The sequence below is a fragment of the Lepus europaeus genome, chromosome 15 (genome assembly GCF_033115175.1).
Source record: "Lepus europaeus isolate LE1 chromosome 15, mLepTim1.pri, whole genome shotgun sequence".
NCBI classification, from domain to species: domain Eukaryota; kingdom Metazoa; phylum Chordata; class Mammalia; order Lagomorpha; family Leporidae; genus Lepus; species Lepus europaeus.
Window position 1 is genome coordinate 46627145 of NC_084841.1, and position 21218 is coordinate 46648362.

General features: G+C 41.2%; 1 protein-coding gene and 1 pseudogene across 3 annotated transcripts in view; both read right to left on the bottom strand.

Moving 5' to 3' along the window:
- The window catches only part of PDE4D (phosphodiesterase 4D), a 1616992-nt gene that overhangs the window by 410178 nt on the left and 1185596 nt on the right, over window positions 1-21218 (bottom strand). The window lies entirely within an intron of this gene.
- LOC133774693 (U6 snRNA-associated Sm-like protein LSm6) lies at window positions 3724-3952 on the bottom strand (annotated as a pseudogene).

Consider the following 21218-nt stretch of genomic DNA (forward strand, 5'->3'; position numbering starts at 1 on the left):
GCCTCTCAAATAAATAAATAAAATATTAAAAAAAATAGAGCTGAAGAGAATTTATCTAGTACCTGCAAAATTCAAATGTCTTCAACATCTGTAGCCTCACACTCCATCGGCACTGACTCTACTGCTTGAATAGGTCAAGCGCACATGTTTTGTCTCTCTCCTGAAAGGTCTTGGGAATCCAGATACAATTTGGCCAGCAAAGAACACCAACAGTCCCTGCTCTACAGCTAATAGCAATATTAAATCTGCTACATATTAAAGGCGAGATGGAATATTCCACTCATATATTGTTTAAAGATTTATTTATTTCAGGCCGGTGCCCTAGCTCAATAGGCTAATCCTCCGCCTGCGGCGCTGGCACACCAGGTTCTAGTCCCGGTCGGGGTGCCGGATTCTATCCCAGTTGCCCCTCTTCCAGGCCAGCTCTCTGTGGCCCAGGAGTGCAGTGGAGGATGGCCCAAGTCCTTGGGCCCTGCACCCCCATGGGAGACCAGGAGAAAGCACCTGGCTCCTGGCTTCAGATTAGCGCGGTGCACTGGCTGCAGCACGCTGGCCGCAGCGGCCATTGGAGGGTGAACCAACGGAAAAGGAAGACCTTTCTCTCTGTCTCTCTCTCTCAATGTCCACTCTGCCTGTCAAAAAAAAAAGATTTATTTATTTGAAAGGCAGTTAAACACAGACAGAGGGAGACACACACACACACACAGCAGAGAGAGAGAGAGAGAGAGAGAGGAAGGGAGAGAGAAAGGGAGAGAGAGATGCTCCATCATCTGCTTGTTCACTCCTCAAATGGCCACAACAGCCAGAGCTGGACAAGTCTGAAGCCAGGAGCTTCCTCTGGGTCTCCCATATGGGTGCAGGGGCCCAAGCACTTGGGCCATCTTCCATTGCTTTCCCAGGTACATTAGCAGGAAGCTGGATCAAAAGTGGAGCAGCTGGGACTCAAACCTGTGTCCATATGGGATCCTGACGTCCTAGGCAGCAGCTTTACCTACTACGTTACAATACCAGCTCCTGCCACTCATATATTTAATAGTCCTAATCAAAGGCAATTCGTTGAGATCATGCTAATAAACACAGGATACTTATCATGCTTTTAAATTTACAAAAGACAGGTAGAGGTTTGACAGGGAAGTTAAGATGCTACTTGGGATGTTTGCTTCTCAAGTCACAGTGTCTGAGTTTGAGTCCCAACACTGTTTCTGACCCCAGCTTTCTGCAAATACACACCCTGGAGGCAGCAGGTGATGGCTCAAGTACCTGGGTCTCTGCTGTCCACCTGGGAGACCCAGATTTCGTTCTGGGTTTCTGGGTTTGGCCTGGCCCAGCCTTGGTTGTTGCAGGCAAATGAATCAGCAGATGGAAGACCTCTCTGTGTGTCTATATGTCTCTTTCTCTTTGCCTTTCAAATAAAATAAAAATCAAGATTTTAAAACTGTACAAAAGAATTATTAAATTACCTTCCCCAAATTATGTTACACAAGGCTAAAAATAGGAACAGGAGTCTTCTGTGCTGTTTTTCTTATCATGAAAGCCTCAGACTCTTATTTGAACCCTGTACTTCTAATACATTTCTCATTATGAAAGATCAGGGTTTCACAATCTCATTCCCCTACTTCCCTCTATCTATTCACCCCCTGCAGTTACACAGCAATCACTGGCTAACTGAATATTCAGGATTTCCCTTATCCCTGTGAAGTAATGTTTACTGATAAAGCTAAATGATGCGCCATGAATATGCTGCATTTATTGACAATGTTTCCTCCCCTCTGCAGTGAGAAGTTGCCTCCTTTTTTAAACACTTATTTTCATGTGGCATTACCACTAACTCTTCCAGAATGCTCTATAACAATTTTTAAAAATCCTTTAAATCATATTTTCTGCCTTGGTCAAGCAAATCAATGACACTGTCAGTTCCTGAACAGTTGATTGATGGCTCAGCTGTGATTAGAACTCTGGCTTGCACACATTTTTCACTTAGAAATCTGCATGTACCACTTCATTGTCTTCTAAGCATCATGTGCTTGGAACAGGAGTAATCAATACCACCTGACCCCTGGTCAGAAATGTAGTCCATGGCATTTTTTCCCCTCTCTAGAAGCTTTTAGGGACTTTTATTGGATTCATAACTGCTGTACTGGTATCTCAAGAAACGTCTGTGGTATTGGTCTGTTTTTCCTTTATCAGGCTGAGCACTAATAAGTCTTTTTAATGCAAAAAATATGCCCTCCCATTTGAGAAAATTTTTGCATTGTTTGATGAGTTCATTGTTTTCCTTTTTTCCTCTCTTTATTGAACTTGTGATAGTCAAATATTAGCTGTAGGATTGTTTTATAATGTTCTTAATCTTTATTGTCTATTTTTATCATTATATATTTTTTTTAATTTTTAATTTTAATTTTTAATTTTAGCTTTCAGTTTTAAATTCTGTGAACTCTTCTCTTACTTGCTAACTGTATATAGTGTCCATTTGTTTCATTAATGTAATAACTTTGGTGACAATATTATTTTTTTCTGAGAATTCTATGTGTTTCTTGAATCATTTCTATTTCTCCATAGTCACTGCTATTATTATTTCCAGTTGTTTGTTTCAGACTTTATGCTGGAGAGCTTCTCAGAGGGTTTGTGGCACCTTGGCTGTCCAATGACATTAGAGGGGAAGCATTAAGTCACCGGTGGGTGCTCTGCATGACTTAACTGGGCTCGTGGATTCTCGTCATTCACTACAGGGTGGCTGGAGAATAAAGAACCTTGTCTTTTCACTGTGCAACCATCTAATGCCAGTGCTACAGGTCTTTCCTTTGGAGACTGACTTCATTTTTTTCTAGATAAAGTTTCTTCTGTTTCCCTCCCAGGCACGATAAGCCCAAGTGACAGAATTCTTCTCCTCAAGTGTGACTAGGGAAGTTACAACTTTGCCATTCATGGCAGACTTTTATTAAATCTCTCTCCTGCCATGGACCTGGTACTTCCAGGTTGAAATACTTTTGTTTAGATTTTTCATAGGATAAATCCCCATGTTTCTGATGAGCTGGAATAGAGGTGGTGTCCCAGCTGAGCAGGGTGAGAGGAGGACCAGCCATAAGCAGATCTCCATCCATTTCCCCTGTGTTCCAGATTTCCACAAAAGGAAGTGTTTGCTCCTCTCCATGCCCCACCCCTACCCACTAAACCCACCCTTCTGTTTTAATCCTTTCAGCATTTTGGATGTTGAACAGAGAAAAAGGAAAATGCAATTTAAATCTGAAATAACTCCTTACAATTAAGGTCACAATTTTATAGATATATCTTACTCACATTTGGTGAAAAGACACCAACTACTATGAAAATATCACAAATTCTACCATGAAAGAACCAAAAACATATTAAAATTTTTCTTTTTTTAAAAAAATTATTTATTTTAAGTCACAGTTAGAGAGAGAAGGGGAGAAACACAAAAAGAGAGAGGTCTTCTATCTGCTGTTTCACTCCCCAAATGGCTGCAATGGCCAGGGTCCTGCCAGGCTGATGCCAAGAACCTGGAATTTCAACCAGGTATCAACGTGAACAGCAAGGGCCCAAGCACTTTGGCCATCTTCTACTGCTTTTCCCAGACCATTAGCAGGGAGCAGCTGGGACATGAACTTGTGCCCACATGGGATGCCAGCATTGCAGGTGGGGGCTTTACCAACTAGGCCACAACATTGGTTCCAGAAAAAAGAAATTCACAATGTATATATCCAGTTATAAACAGCACTGACCTTTTGGTCTTCTCTCCTGTTTACTTCTGTACAATCCATTGTGTCCTTGGATAAATGCATCCCATATTTACCCTTCAATTGTCCCTTTACACAGTCTTCTCTCTGACCCAGGCCTATATTCACATAGCCACCCTGGAATTTAATTTTATCACACCTGGTTGTCTAATGATTTGCTTTAAGAATTCACTAGGGGGTTACTTCTGCAGACTCATTTTAACAATTTGGGAGGGGAGAAACTTGAGTTCTGACTCCAGCTATGCTACTTAATTATCTGTGCCTTGAATAACTCATAATTTCACCTCTAATGGCTCCTGGCTTCTTATCTCATGGCCAAGACTCAGAACCCTCACTCCAGGCATTCCCCAAGTCCCACCTCCTGGGACAATCACAGCCAAACTGCTCTTTGCCTCTGATAGCCTCCTTGGTGAGCATTTCATAATTACCATTCTCAGCCTTGCTAATTTCTATTCCCTATTTTCTAAAATACTCTCATATCTCCAGTTGTCTCATTTCTCATCCATTCTTACAAGTTTATGCTCTTCTATTTCTTTATTATCATTTTAAGAGAGATCTTTCACAGGCAGATAGTTAAAGAGGTTGTATTAATTTGCTAGAGCTGCCATCTCAAAATACCACAGACACAGTGGCTTAAACAATAGATATTATTTTTTTCAGTGATATTAAGGTTGCAAGTTCAAGGTCAAGGTTTGGGTCCTCTTGGCTTTCAGGTAGCTACCTTCTTACTACAGCTGTCTGTGTGTGGGCACATGTCTGATTGCTCTTTGTGTGTCCAAATTTCCTTCTCTTTTAAGGACATCAGCTAGATTGACCAGAGCCCTTCCTAAAGGGTTCATTTAATTTTATTACCTCCTTAAATAACTATTCTACATTCTGAGGCACTGGGGGTTATGCTTTCTATATATGGGTTTTGGAATGACACAATTCAGCCATAACAGAAATTTAAATTATATTTAAAGAAAAATATTTGACAGTACCCAAAGTATATGGAAAGCATTGTCTATCCTTTTTCTCCAAGATACCCGGTTCATCTACCCAAATTAATGGTGTTCTCTGTGAAATAGCACACCTTTCCTTAATTCATTCATTGAATAACAATTACTGAGCATCTAGTTTTGCAAAGTTCTTGGTTTAGTAGCACAAAGGATGCAAAGGTAAATCAGACCCAATCTCTTGTTTACAAGATGATTTCATTTGATAGGATAAGATCAAGAGGCTTTCTCTTTCTGTGATAAATTTTTATAGGGTGCTTTGGAATATGAAATATCTGTCAATTTCTTCATGGTGATTCCTTCGGAAAACTTAATGTTTCAAGTGGATATTAACACAGCTCATCTTTTGCATGTAATGCCATACTTTTCACTTCTGTTGGTTTTTGAAAATCACTTTTGTCATCCAGAAGTCAGGTGATTATAAAGGTTACCTCATATTTTGCCTGCCACCATTTTATGTTAGAGAATACAACAGCTCAACCTTCAGCTGGAGAACAGAAAGTAAAGATTAAACATTAAAAGTATTGTTCCCCTCTGCTGCATTTATCCTCTCCTTAGGCAAGTTGGGATCACCGGGGTAGAACTGTCCATAGAGAAGAAAGAGTGTCTGCAAAGCACATAACAAACCTCCAATAGCACTGGCCCCTGGCTTTTCTCCCTGGGCAAACCCATGAAATTGAAGAGCACTGCCATATCTCTTGCTTGCGTGGGCTATTGATCCTTGGAAAAATATTAATGATTAACCCAAACTTAAGCAATACAATGAGAGGTTGCTACTTTGTACTGGTTCTCTTTGACTTAACCATCTCTACAAATTACATTCATGATGAGTACAAAGCAAAAAAAAAAAAAAAAAAAAGACCAAGTCATTTACTGGTAAGTTATTCTGATCTATTCTGAACAAAATATGAGGACTGATTTCTGCCAAGCCTGGGACGCATCCATGTCACGTCACATGTTAACCTGTCTGTTCCTTGCTGTCTACAGGGCATTTCCCGGAGTATAAGGTTGAGCTTACAATGCTAATTTACCCAAGGCTTTCTTTGTTCTGTGGTCTTCACAGGTGATTTTCTACATTTTGCATGGCTGCTGATGCATTATGATTCAGATAAGAAAAATTCAGCCTGATTTAAACTTGTCTACCTGGTGCTAAAGCCCATTTGCAAGAAAGAAAATCTGTGTTTCATATATTTTTTTAGTAGGAACACCATTGCCTGCAGCAAAAATTTGTGATTTATTAGGTTGTATTTATTAGTTGGATTTACTAATGGACTTTTTTTTTTTTTTTTTTTTGCAAAAAGGAATTGGAGTGTTATTTGTCAGTCCTGACATCAATGCTGCGTGGACTATCAAATAAAATACGACTCCACGCTTGTCTTGTTGCAGGCATTCTTTATTTGCCACCTATACTATGCTGAGTCCTTCCTACAGCCCCCTCCCCGCTATTCTGACAATCCCCAAACCTGGTACAGCTGTATGTAGACACAAATAGACAGATGGCTAGCATACATATTGATCTGGGCAGACAACTTCACAGATGCAATATGTGGGAACGGATAAAATCAAACAGACTTCGGAAAGATGTGTAAACACTGTTTGCATTTCCCTGCCTTGATTATTTTAAGATCTGGATCGATTTGGTGGCAGGACTCACAGGCCTCAGGGGCGTTACCAGCTTCTGTATAGAGCAGTACTTCCTTACGGGGATTGAATGCTGGAATAGACCCAGAAGTGCCTCTCTTAATAAATCTACAAATGCACACCCATTTATGTCGCTGCCTGTGTCCTCACAATTCCGCTAAGTGCTAGTCGTACCCCAGCAGTTTGCAGGCTAGTTGATAAATGAAGCATATATTATGTAGAGAGTCAAATGACAGTGAAAGATATTTTAAGAGCTGCATGCTTAAATGCTTTGGAATCATAGTGAAAATAACAGAGCTCAGGCCCTCTGACTGTACCCTCATTGAACGCCAGAATGTACAGTATTCTGAGATCTCAGGACAACCCTGCATCCTTTGGTTTTCTCCTTCTAACTCTGCAGATGAGGAATGTGACCCCAGGGTGGGTCAGTGACTGTGTCAGAAAAACAGGGAACTAAACAGATCCACCTGGGCCCCGAGCTTGGCGCCCTTCCGCCAGGCCGTGTAATCCTGATCGTGCAGCAGCACAGTGGACTGCGTCATGGTCTTTGGATTTTGTCAGGGCCGAGGGATGGGTTGGATGTTTCAGAAGAAGTAACATTTGGGCAGGTCGAGAAACAAGGGTGACCCTTCAGGAGAGGAAAGGATGCGTCACCCAAGACAGGGACAAGTCAGGACGTCTAAAACAACAACAGACACGGGGGCCAGAGAAGACGATTAGGGCAAATTTTGGAGGCCCTGGATGCCAGGCAAGTGTCATTGTGAGCTCACACAACAAAATGAGACCTTACCAAGGAACACTACACTGTGTTACAGAGATATGGAGACCCAAAACAAGCCAACTACCAAACAAAACTGTGTCAGCTCTCAAAGGCTCAGGGTCCACTTACCCAGCACACAGAACCGTGCTGGGTGGGTTTGGTAGAGGTCTGTTTAGGGGTCTACGGCAGCACAAGGAGGAGGTGTCATTTGGACCTGGTATTATCAAGAAAGCTTCCACGAAAGCTATGGATTTATTCTGGAAGTGACGGACAGTGAAAAATGGATTTTCAAGCTAAGTTTTATGATCCAAATGCCCATTTCAGCAGGTTGATTCAACAGCAGAGTACAGAGGGCATAGTGTGGGGTGATGGTTAGTCTGTAGACTGAGGCTAATCAAATAGAAGATCACTGCACTGTTGATGGGAGAGGGGCATAGAGACAACGAAAGTGGCGAGGTCCTATGATTTGATCACTGCTTATAACTCTTGTCTATGTTCCTGCAAAACAGTGGTCATCTACTTTTCACTTGCTCAACACTATATGTAGTTGAGCATTAAACCTGTGGTTATAACATACATTGAAAGTATGTTATTGCAAAAATGAAAAGAAAGGGAGGAAGGAGGGAGGGAAGTATCGTTATGTCCTTAGGATTGTATCTATGAAATACATGAAATCTCTTTATATTAATGAAAAAACTAATGAGAAAAAAAGAAGGCAAAGAGGAGGGGAAGCATGATTTGTGGCAGTGATAATCATAAAGAACCTGACCTGATGGCAGACAAGGGTGATGAGGGAGAGGCAAATTCAGTGATGCCTCTGTGGTTCTGAGTTTAGAAAAATGGAAATTGTCCTGAAAAGAAACATGCACGTGCTCTTCAGGAGAGTTGATTCCAGGAGTAAGTTGTGATCAGCTGAGCCAGGACACTCTGACAGTCAGATATCTAGGCAGTTAGAGACATGAGTGCAGAGGAGCAAAACCTGCATTTTTGTATTTTTTTCCAGCATCTGTTTGCTTGACAACCTCTCAGCCCCAAAGGGGAGAAGTCTACCTGTTTCAGACACTCAGAGATGAAAATGGGATACGTGGTCAAAACAAATAGATGGTAGCAATAAACACAATGACAATGAAGGCTAATATCTTGAAGGTGAATTATGCACCAGACACGGGGTGGAAATTTTATAGGAATTACTTGTATTCTTTCACTTAATCCTCATAATAACCTTCTGATGTAGGTGATATGATTACTCCACTTTACACATGAGGAAACCGAGGCACAGGCAGAAAACAGTTTTCCCGAGATAAAGTCGGGCGAGGGCAGATTCTCAGTTCAAACCCAGATCATCTAAATATGGACTGATCTATGTGGCAGTTGTTAGATATACAAGGCTGTCGCAGCACTCGAAATGGAGTTAGTATGACTGAAGATCTGAAATTTTAGAATCATTTTTCATTAATTAAAGTTACTACTTGGAAAACATTTAAGTATTTTTGGAACAACTTAGGTAAGTGAATTTACATGTCTAATAATAAATTTTGTAAACTCTAACTGCAGATCTAGAATGATTGAGGAATATTTAGTATTCGAATTGATATAAGGATACAAGATTTCAAAACGTAGCTTGAGGAAGTAATGTTAATTATCTCATTAATCAGTGTATATATTGACTACAAGTTGAAATGCTAATATTTTGATATAATGAGTTAAATAAAATGTTTTTGAAATCCATTTTACCTATTTCTTTTTGACTTTTAAATGCAGTGCTAGAAAGTTTAAATTATAGATGTGCTCACATGATATTTCTGTGGCCAGTATTGGTCTCAACATCGAGTATTCGTGAGAGGAACTGCATGGCAAGATCAACAACGTAGTTAACGGGACAAGTTATTCCTTTCCCAATTTGGGATATCTCCCTTGGGTGAATGTCTGTACAGAACACCCCAACTGCCTTCATTTAAAGGGACAGTGCACGTTGGATCTGATGGCATTGCCAAGCTCCCCGTGCTCTCATCAGGATCAATTCCTTCAATTTTCAGTGAAAATAACACTGTGTAGTGCACTTTCTGATACTTATTTACCTCTGAAAGGAGAATTATTTTGCTTACAGTTGTTTTCTGTCTTCCAACCACAAGCTCTGTCTTCACATGGGTCTCAATCCAGAGCCAATTTTATCAGAGAATCCCAGAGGAGAGCCCAACAGGAGCTTCTTGGAGCTGCCTGACCAAATAATTACTGGGAAACTGGGAGCTATTCAAGGTACATCCATGTTTGTTCTTCTAAGAGTTGTATGTGCCAAAGGTAGAAGATTTCAATTAAATGTCCAAAAGGATGGTAGCAAAGTATCTGTCAATCTTTACTACAAAAAATTAAGGTAGGGCCGGCACCGTGGCTTAACAGGCTAATCCTCGCCTTGCGGCGCTGGCACACCGGGTTCTAGTCCCGGTTGGGGCGCCGGATTCTATCCCGGTTGCCCCTCTTCCAGGCCAGCTCTCTGCTATGGCCCGGGAAGGCAGTGGAGGATGGCCCAAGTCCTTGGGCCCTGTACCCACATGGGAGACCAGGAGAAGCACCTCGCTCCTGGCTTCGGATCAGCGAGATGCGCCGGCCGCAGCGGCCATTGGAGGGTGAACCAACAGCAAAAAGGAAGACTTTCTCTCTGTCTCTCTCTCTCACTACCCACTCTGTCAAAAAATAATAATAATAATAATTAAGGTAGTATTATTCATCAAGAAGAGAAATCTAAAATCCTACCAACTTTTAGGCATTCCATATACATGAAGCACGATGTCCCCAAAGTTAGAATCCTCCAGATGTTTAAAATGGGCAAGAGTAAAACATTTGATTCATTACATATTCACTGAAGTCAAAAATAGAAAATTCACATCTACTTGCATCTAAAGGGAGTAATACCTTTTCCCGTCTCTATGTCAGCTGTCTTAACATACTTGACATCTACCCACAGACTAATTTAGGTCATTGGGTTTACTATCAAATGCCTTTAGAAGACATATCAATAAAATTATATGGGCCGGCGCCGTGGCTCACTTGGTTAATCCTCTGCCTGTGGCGCCGGCATCCCATGTGGACATTGGGTTCTAGTCCCAGTTGCTCCTCTTCCAGTCCAGCTCTCTGCTGTAGCCCGGGAGTGCAGTGGAGGGTGGCCCAAGTGCTTAGGCCCTGCACCTGCATGGGAGACCAGGAAGAAGCACCTGGCTCCTGGCTTCGGATCAGCATAGCTCCGGCCGAGGCGGCTGTTTAGGGGGTAAACCAACGGAAGGAAGACCTTTCTCTCTCTCACTGTCTAACTCTGTCAAAAAAAAAAATAAATACATAAAAATAAAAAAAAGATCTAAAAAATAAAATTATATGTACACGTTTTTATGATACATGTATTAAATATCATATCCTCCAAGAGATATTCTTCAAATTTTGAGAACACTGCTTATGAAGACATAATGTGAGATAACTGATTTTCTTTACACCCTTTTAATTTCTACTCACTATTTTAAAGTACTAACTACATATTCTTTAAATAATTAACTACAGAGAGCTCATATGCAATACATTTACTATGGATTCTTACTTACAAGTCATAATGGTATGTAGCATCTTAAAATAATGTATGGGGGCTGGCGCTGTGGTGCAGTGGGGTTAAAGCTCCAGTCTGCAGTGCCAGCATCCCATGTGGGTGCCAGTTCAAGTATCGGCTGTTCTACTTCTGATCCAGCTCTCTGCTATGCCCTGAAAGCCATGGAAGATGGCCCAAGTCCTTGGGCCCCTGCACCCATGTGGGAGACCGAGAAGAAGCTCCTGGCTCCTGGCTCCTGGCTTCTGATCAGTTCAGCTTTGGCGGTTGCGGTCATTTGGGGAGTGAACCAGCAGATGGAAGACCTCTCTCTCTTACTCTCTCTGGCTCTACCTCTCTAACTCTTTCAACTAAATAAAATAAATCTTAAAAAAAAAATGTATGGAGCACTGACATGCCTTAACCCATAGTCTATAGCTGTGAAGTCCTAAATCTATAAAGCAAATGAAAAGTAACTTCCCTGGGCAAAAGCATTGAGAGAAGACAAACAAATCTATTAAAGAGGACATTAAGTGCATTTGAAAAGCCTCAATAACATACTCAAACTCCTGGAAAAATAATGTATCTAACTACCAATAAAACTGTTTTTGAGCCACTAAAAAGGAATAACACACAAATGCCCGCATCTAGGAAAACCATGTGCTTATTGAACTTCCAGTAAGAAATGTTTGGCTAAAAAGAAAAGGCTATTTTTTTTAAATAAGCAACATAATAGAAAATGATAGAACACACAACCTCATGGTTAATTTTCACTATGTGGGCACAAACATACTGCTTTCCTATGACTGAATAATAACATTCTTTTGTTGTTGAGGTTGGTTTCTTCTTTGTTCTCTAGAATTCCAAAATTATGTAGTTCTATCCAAAGTCAACAAATCTCTAACCATTGTGCTGATTTTGGTTGATTTCTGGCAATTGTACTACTTAAACATTCCTATTCATTGCTGAGAATATAATAGTAGAGCAAACGAGCATTGATCATCTGTGGTTGTTACTTTTGTTTATTGTGAATAATTGTTGGTTAAGCTCAGGATTCAATGCTGGGGCTAATGATGATTTTATTTACTTATTTATTTAACTAAAAATTAATGGCCAGCTTAAAAATGAATGCCATCTTACAAAGTACTTGCAATTTATAATTTTAAATAATATATGTTTATTTATTATTTATTCGAAAGGCAGAGTTCTGGTGGGGTGGAGGAAGGGAGGGAGGAGTTATTCTCCATTTGTTGCTTCACTTCTCAAATGGCCCCAACATCCAGGACTGCCCTGCCAAAGCCAGGAGCCTGGTGCTTCCTCTGGGTCTCCAATGTGGGCGCAAGGTCCCAAGCATTTGGTCCATCCTCTGCTGCTTCCCCAGGTGCGTTAGCAGAGAGCTGGATCAGAAACAGAGCAGCTGAGTCTTCAATGGGCACCCATATGGGATGCCAACGCTGCAGGCCGGAGCTTTAACCAGCTGTGCCACAGCACCGGACCCCAGTTTATACAAAGTCTAAGTGATCTTCACAAAAAATATTTAGGAATAAAGTCTGATGTATTCTATTTTTTAATAAATTATGTTCTATTCATGCTGCATTGAAAGAACTTCATAATATAGAACAAGGTAAGAGTAATGTTCTTAAATTAGAAACAAAGAACAAATTAAAAAGAGAAATGACAGTGACTTGGAAAAACACTAATTTTGACTGTGAAGTCTAAATCCAACCTGCAAGTGTGAGTGTTTCCCAAGAATTGCGGCTTGGCCCTCTGTTTTCCCATTTCCAATCCTAACCTTCTTTTACTTTGTTTGATATTTGCCTATGTCCTCTATTTGTCCTGTGAAATCAGCAAAATCAGTGTAGTCATCAGAAAGTCAATAACTTCACTCTGAATCCTGCTGCTCCTCCTCCTAACCACCATCTCTGTCAACGAGATCGTCTTCTGATGAAATCCAGGACTCATTATGGTTTCCAGGCATCATCGTGGAAACAGCACCGTCTTTCCATTCTTACATACATTTTCAAGTCTTGCCAATCGTTCCTCCATCGCATCTTTAGAATATGTGTTTTCCTATCCATTTTATTACTACCACGCACTGTTCCATGTTAGGCCCTAATTAGATGATCTCTTGAAAGCAAAATTCAAAACAGGAGCTGGCACTTTGGTGGAGCAGGTTAAGTCACCGCTTGCGATGACAGCATCCTAAATCAGAGTGCCGGTTCAAGTCCCAGCTGCTCTGCTTCCTACAGCTTCCTGATAACAAGCCTGGGAAGGAAGAAGATCATGGCCCAAGTGCTTCGATTCCTGCCACCCATGTAGAGAGAAGGGTGTTCCTGGGCTCCTGGCTTCTGCCTTTGGCCTGGCCCAGACCTGGCTGTTGTGGGCATACACATAAATACATAAATGAGTTTATTGATATCTTGGGAGTGAACCAGTGCATGGAAGATCTCTGTTTCTCACTTTCTTTTTTTTCTTTTTTTTTTTAAATTAAACTTTTATTTAATGAATATAAATTTCCAAAGTATAGCTTATGGGTTACAATGGCTTCCCCCCTCCCATAACTTCCCTCCCGCCCGCCACCCTCCCTTTCCCGCTCCCTTTCCCCTTCCATTCATGTAAAGATTCATTTTCAATTCTCTTTGTATACAGAAGATCAGTTTAGTATATATTAGGTAAAGATTTCAACTTTTTGCCCATATAGCAACATCAAGTGAAAAAACTACCATTGGATTACTAATTATAGCATTAAATAGCAATGTACAGCACATTAAAGACAGAGATCCTACAGAATTTTTTTTTTCAAATTAATTAATTTTCTATGCCATTTCCATTTTAACACCAGGTTGTTTTTTTTTTTTCATTTCCAATTCTCTTTATATTCAGAAGATCACTTCAGTATATAATTAGCAAAGACCTCATCAGTGTCAAATTGTTAAATCAGCAACAGGAGTCACTGTGTACTTACACCCCATGTGGGATCTGTCCCTAATGTGTCGTCTAAAGCCAAGTGATGCTATGACTGGTACTGAAACGGTATTTTTATACTTTGCGTTTCTGTGTGGGCGCAGACTGTTTCTCACTTTCTGTCACTCTGCCTTTCGAGTACATAAATAAATAAATATTTTTTAAAAATCATTTACTTCTGCCAATAAATTTTTATTTAGTCATTAGGGAAAATATACAATATATTAAAAATTGGCAAAAATTCAGACAGATCCACCATCATAAGTTAATTGCCTTTATTAATTCTAGAGTCAATTTTGCCACAAGTCCTCCCATTGGGCTCACTTCAGTCTTTTGGGACACCAAACTGTGTTTTCATTTATGCACTGCAATCTTTCTTATGTAAACTTTCTTTCTTACATAGAAATCCCTTGTTCAAAAATTCTCAATATCTCATCTTGGTTCAGAAAATATTCTTTTACTTCACTTTCATGACCAGAAGACACAGTCTCACTCTCCCTTTCCAACTGATTTCCTGATTACTTTTCAAGTTCATGAAGTTTTGACCACACACATTTTTTTGTCTCCTGCAAGTGTTCACTTATTTCCCGCACCCAGCCCTTGGCCAGACTGTTCTCTCACCCTTCCTCTTCAACTCTGCATAGCTAAATGCAAACCTTGAGACCAAATGCCATTTTCCTCATGTAGCATCCTACGATACCCCCGGTTGGCAGTTAATTCTCCAACCTGGGAGCCGCCCAGGCATTTTACTCCTGCTGTCTCCATGCTACTTAATGGAACACAAAGTTCAAAATTTAGAGACAGATGAATGGGGCTTGCATCCCAACTCAAGCAATGAAGTAACTCGATGGCCTTGAGCAAGACCCTTGGACTTCCAGGAATCTCAGCTTTCTCGGCAGCTGACATGGTGCTCACAGCAGACAACCACAGAAAACACACTTAGCGAAGGGCAAAGCGCTATGATATGTGGGTGCATCCACTGTCAGCTGCCCGTGGTGGGTCTGCCTTTCAGGAGAATTCCTTAACCTCTTTCACTGATTTGTAAGACTGACCCTGAATAGTTCGGCTGATGGTGGTATTTGACCTCATGTGTTCCTGGAACAGTATTAAATTCCTATGTGGTTATAATTTATATTTTTCTTTGAAGGTTTGCCGAGGTAGTTAGACAGCGATCTCTTTGAAGGCTAAGAATTTGCCTTTCTAAGTTTTGCATTCCTATTCAATGGCTCTGCACTAGGATCCTGTTCAGTGAATGTCCCAACAAGGGAAAGCAGGAGTGAATGAATACATAAATGAGTTTATTGATATCTGGTTTTGTGAAATAGTTACTAGGTCAAGCACTTGGCATCTCTTTTTAGACTGTAATCTTCATTTGTATCCTTACAGTTCTATGGAATAAGTTGAATACAAAATTGTAGCTAAGTTTGGTAAGATACCAGAATGCTTCTGAATATACACCTTTCCTTTAAGACAGGTTTTTTTCCCGTTTGAATGCAAAATTAATCTATGCTTAACTCTGCAAATGAGGCTAATGATATTTACTATCAACACTGGAATTCTCTCTCAACTTGAATTGAAATGAAGTCTACATTGATGGTGTAGTAACCAAGTGTCAGTGAGACATATCTAATGTCAGCCTTGGTGGCAAAAATCTAACAGCATTATTATTATTAGAAATCCCCTACGTCAGCTAAGAATAAGACAAAATATTCACAATATTGCAGGTCCAAACAGAACTGAGATGGGAAGGAGGAGCAGAGTCACATCTCCTAACTCACATTTATAAGTGAACATAGAAGCTTGCATGTGGTAGCAGGTGAAACAGGTGGTGGAACTGCCCTATTTAAATCGCTATTTCTGTCTGCTCCGTGTTTTCCATTTTGCTGAGCATGTACATTTGAATGTGCATGAAAACATACTTGGATGACGCAACTCCACGGACTTTTTCTTTAACCAGTTAGGCCCTCTACAGTCAAAGAGCATGTAAAAATCTCTCAAAAGCCAGGGAGATCAAAGGAGGGTCTGTCTGTATAATCCTCATTATATATATGTCTAAGCCTTGAGTAACTTAACCCCAGTCATGCCCAATGTAATCTAAACCCTATTCGGATAGAGTCTAGTGTGGAACAGTGGAAATGACAACCCATCTTTAAAAACTACTGATGTTGTGAAGGTTAACTGTCATCTCCTTGTGCTGTTTTGCAGATGATGATGTTAGAGACAAAATACCAATCCTGAACTGGGATGTCCTGCTTCCACAAGAAGATTCCTGGCATCTATCAGCCTTAGGATACAAATGACTTTGCTCCTGAGGGAAGAAGACTGCTGACCAAAAGGAAATTTGGGCAGAAGCAAAGATCTCCTGTAAGTCAGAAAGGCCAAAAAGTCCCTTGCTGGTTGGATGAGAATCCCAGTATAAGTAGCAGAAAACAAATGCTGGATTGTGTTAGTTTCCTAACACACACACACACACACACACAGGGACAGACAGACAGAAGAAAAGAAAATAGAAACTCAAGATAACAGAGAACTTCCTAGTATTCATGATGTTCTTGTTATATACATGATGGGTTACCATAGCAACAACAGTATCGCATGAGTCATCTTACAGCAGACACCAGCTTACACTGTTCAGAAATAACAGCACAAACAACAGCACATATTTTCAGTTAGAATGGCAGAGGGCAGGAGGGCAATTACAAATTTAGGAAAAACCGCATATCCATCATGAGGATAAGTCAAATTTGTTCGACAGACTTTGAGGCATCTGTGTTTGTATAGACATCTGCACGTGTGTGTTTCCAAATTTTGCCTTTATTAAACATCTGTAACTAAATGATTATATGCTTACAGAAATCTCCTGCAGATTATAATAAACTAAAGGTATCCATTTTGTGAACTGGTTTATTGTGAATTCCCACACAATTGTAAGCTCACATTTCAAGAAATGTTAGGAGAATTTTAGAAATTTTTATCATGAAAATAAGGTAAATTCATTATTTTCTCACACTTCTGTTGCTCAGAAAGAAAAATAACAAAGGTAGCATTTCTCTTTTTTTTTTTTATTTTTTGACAGGCAGAGTGGACAGTGAGAGAGAGACAGAGAGAAAGGTCTTCCTTTGCCGTTGGTTCACCCTCCAATGGCTGCCGCGGTAGGTGCGCTGCGGCCGGCGCACCGCGCTGATCCGATGGCAGGAGCCAGGTGCTTCTCCTGGTCTCCCATGGGGTGCAGGGCCCAAGCACTTGGGCCATCCTCCACTGCACTCCCTGGCCACAGCAGAGAGCTGGCCTGGAAGAGGGGCAACCAGGACAGGATCGGTGCCCTGACCGGGACTAGAACCCGGTGTGCTGGCGCCGCAAGGCGGAGGATTAGCCTAGTGAGCCGCGGCGCCGGCCAGCATTTCTCTTTTTATACTTGAGGGTCTTAGAAAACTTTGGAACCAAGAATCCACTAGAAAAGGAGTTTTGGTGAAATCTTGTAGGATTACAGAAAAGTGAATATCACTATATGAAAACCAACCAACGAACACAAACCTCCTTAGGGGAGCTTACAAGCAAACTAGAAAACGTGGAGATGACCTTACAGGTTCTGGCACAGTTCACATTAGTGGGAAGTTTTAAGACACTCTGAGTGTAAAGGTCTGACACCAGAATTCAACCTGACAAAGAGGACATGATGAGAAAGGAAGCTGGGATAAAGAGAGGCGACTAAAGTGCCTCTCACATTTTAGCTTGCAAATCTGATCATAATCAGACCAAGGAACAGAAGGAAAGTGCAGATTTTAAGAGTAAAATGAGGAGCTCAATTCTGGCTATGAGAACAAATGAGATTTTCAAGCAGTGACTATGATACAAGTTTAAAGAGGCACAGTGGTTAGGGCTTGCAATATATACTTGGAAGTTGCTGGAATTAATGTTTCTCCAAAAGGGGACATATTCATTTACAATCTCTGATGACTTTCTTATTCTCAATTAGGAAAAAAAAGACTTCACAAGAATTTTTTGGTGCCCATCATGTACCAAGCCCAGAACAAGACCCGGATACACTGTTCTCATGACCTCAGGATTGAATGTGGTAGGAAGCACTTAGGCCAACAAAATACATCAATATGCAAATACAACTGTGAGAGCTGCTCAAAAGGAGACAAGCGTCCAATAGGAGCATAAAGAGGTTCCAGCATAATCTGGGTGAAGAGCCCACGAGAGTATTTTAGGCATGGAAAGCCAAGACACTGGGGCAAAAACAAACAAAGAAACAAAAACAAAAACAAAAAACAAAAACAAAAACCTAAATGAAAGATCTCTGTGAGTGAGATCCCAGTAGAAAGAACGGGCCATCAAAGAAGGAGGTACCTTTCTCTGAAGGGAGGAGAAAACTTCCACTTTGACTATGAACTTGTCTAAATAAGATCGAAGTTGGCGAACTCAAAAGGCTTCCACAGCCTTGGCAACTCATGACTAGAGCCTAGGGAGATTACTGACGCCATAAACAAGAGTGTCAATTTGTTAAGTCAGCAACAGGAGTCACTGTGCACTTACTTCTCACGCAGGATCTCTGTCCTTAATGTGTTGTTCAATGTGAATTAATGCTATAACTAGTACTCAAAGAGTATTTTACACTTTATGTTCTGTGTGGGTGCAAATTGATGAAATCTTTACTTAATATATACTAAATTGATCTTCTGTATATAAAGATAATTGAAAATGAATCTTGATGTGAATGGAATGGGAGAGGGAGCGGGGGATAGGCAGGGTGTGGGTGTGGGAGGGAAGTTGGGGGGGGGGCATTGTAATCCATAAACTGTACTTTGGAAATTTATATTTACTAAATAAAACCAAAAAAAAGCAAAAAAAAATAAAGAGGTCCCAGCATAGTCTGAGCAGCTGGAGAAGGTTTCCCTGGGGAGAATACAGGCCTAAGGGTGAGTAACAAGTACCAAGAACCAGATGAATGAAATCCTGGTCATCTTTTGCAATACAGAACACATTCCATTTGGTCTGATACACTGATTAGCAGTCCCTGGGACATCCCATTTTTCTCTGTGGGGTTCTAGTTATCACCACTGGCACAGGTATCTTCCTTGCGGAGGGAGTAGCCTTCTTCTTAGGGCCATACAAAAGACAGCAGTGTGCATCAAGGACAAAGTCATCACTCTTGTTTCAAAGGCTCTCAGGAAATTGGCTGTCCCTCCCTCTCCCCCTTTTTCTGCCTTTAGTTCTTTCAGATCTTCTACACTGATATATCCTCTGACAGCAAGGGGCCATCCCCAGCCTGGAATGCTTTGTCAGCGTTTACTACTTCATTCATCATGGTTGACAAAGTAAAAAGGGATGAGAAGCTTTCTCTTTGAAGTTCACGTTTATCCATGTGATATTTTTTTCCAGCTATGAGCAGAAACCGTGAAACATTCTTTAAAAAGCTTCAAAGGGTGGCTAAGCAATTTAGCAGTTCTAACAGGGTACAGAAATGGGACTAAAATATGAAGGTCACTGTGACCATGTCTCTTGTGCTTCACCACCAGTAGACATTCTAACTGCTGTAACAGGCCTCATTCCACTTCTCACGGCAAAGGAGACTCCAGTTAATGAATTGGTGAATGCTGAACTGAAGCAAAAGAATAGCAGTTGGCATTTATAACCACTTTTATTAATTCCTGGCAGTTTGGAATCAATTGGGAAATTGATCTTTAAAAAAAAAAAAAAAAAACTTTTAGGCTGGTGCCGCGGCTCACTAGGCTAATCCTCCACCTTGCGGCACCGGCACACCGGGTTCTAGTCCCGGTCGGGGCACTGGATTCTGTCCCAGTTGCCCCTCTTCCAGGCCAGCTCTCTGCTGTGGCCAGGGAGTGCAATGGAGGATGGCCCAAGTCCTTGGGCCCTGCACCCCATGGGAGACCAGGATAAGCCCCTGGCTCCTGCCATCGGATCAGCGCGGTGCACCGGCCGCAGCGTGCCAACCGCGGCAGCCATTGGAGGGTGAACCAACGGCAAAAGGAAGACCTTTCTCTCTGTCTCTCTCTCACTGTCCACTCTGCCTGTCAAAAAATAAAAAAAATAAAAAATAAAAACTTTGGTCAGAAAAGAGTACCTGCTATTTATTTCAACATTTTAAAATCCTCAAAGATAGGGACCAGAGATGTGGTGGAGCAGGTGAAGCCACTGCTGACAAAGCCAGCATCCTGTATGGAAGCTGGTATGTGTTTCAGTTGCTTGACTTCTGACCCAGTTCCCTGCTAATGGCCTGGGAAAAGCAGTGGAAGATGGTCCAAGTGTCTGGGCCCCTGTACCCACATGGGAGACCTGGATTAAACTGTTGGCCCTTGATTTCCAGCCTGGCTCAGCCCTGACCATTGCTGACATCTGAGGAGTGAACCAATGGATAGAAGATCTCTCTCTCTCTTTCTCTCTCTCCACTCCCCGCCCCCATAACTGTGCCTTTCAAATAAAATACAACAAATCTTTAAAAAATATAAAATCTTCAATGATAAATCAAACATAAAGCATACATTGTTAAAGTGCATTGCCTGGGTAGGTATTTAGTACCTACCTATGTGCAATACCTAGTGATGACATTATGACATCACTTCAGATGCCTGCATCCTATTTTAGGATCCCTGGGTTTGAGTCCTGGCTCCATTTCCAATTTCACCTTCCTGTAAAAGTGCAACATGAGAGGTCGCAAGGGCTTCAAGTAGCTAGCTCGCTGCTATCCACATAGGAGACCTGGATGGAGTTCCAGGTTCTGTGCTTTGGTCTGGATTATCCCTGGCTGTTGGAATATTTGGAGTGTGAACCAATGGATGAAGATCTCTCTTTTTCTCTTTCTCCTCTCCTCCCCAATCTTTCTTTGCCTTTTAAATAAATACAATTTTAAAAATTAAAAACATTGTCAATGAATAAATTAAGGAATCAAATAATCACTTTATACCTCCCTCCAAAACGAAATGAAGAATTATTCAGTTAACTTTTTACAAAGAGCAATCTCCCATGCCTGTCTCTCCATGTTAAGTTTTGCCACTCTCCTAGCTCTTCCATTGTACTTCAGACACCGTATCCCTTCTGTTTCCTTGACATTCACGTCTGGGCTTCACTTACCAGGTTCTCAGTGGCGTTACTCATCCTCAGGCCTCACTGTCCCCAGGGACACATTCTCCAGGTGCTCAGACTATGTTAGGCACCTATTTATGTCATCTTCATCGGCCCTTGTCTCCTTTTGAGAAGTTCTCAGAATTGTAATCACACATTCATGCGTTTTGCTCTTGTAAGGAAATTGTCCCTGTCAGAATTTACACTGCTTGCTCCAGTGGGTGCAGGACTTTGTTTCCCTTTCAGCTGATGCTGTATGCTCCCATTAAATTTTCCTTCCTGAAACAACTGTTTCCATCTTGCCCCTCTTAAGGAGAAGGAGCAATGGAAAGTTCACCAGTAACTGGGATACATTAGGCTAACGCTATAAGAGACAGGTAAGAAAAGGAAAACAGCTAGCTGGCAGAGGCACTTTCACTGGGAAACATATTAGGAGAGGTTCAACGGAGAAC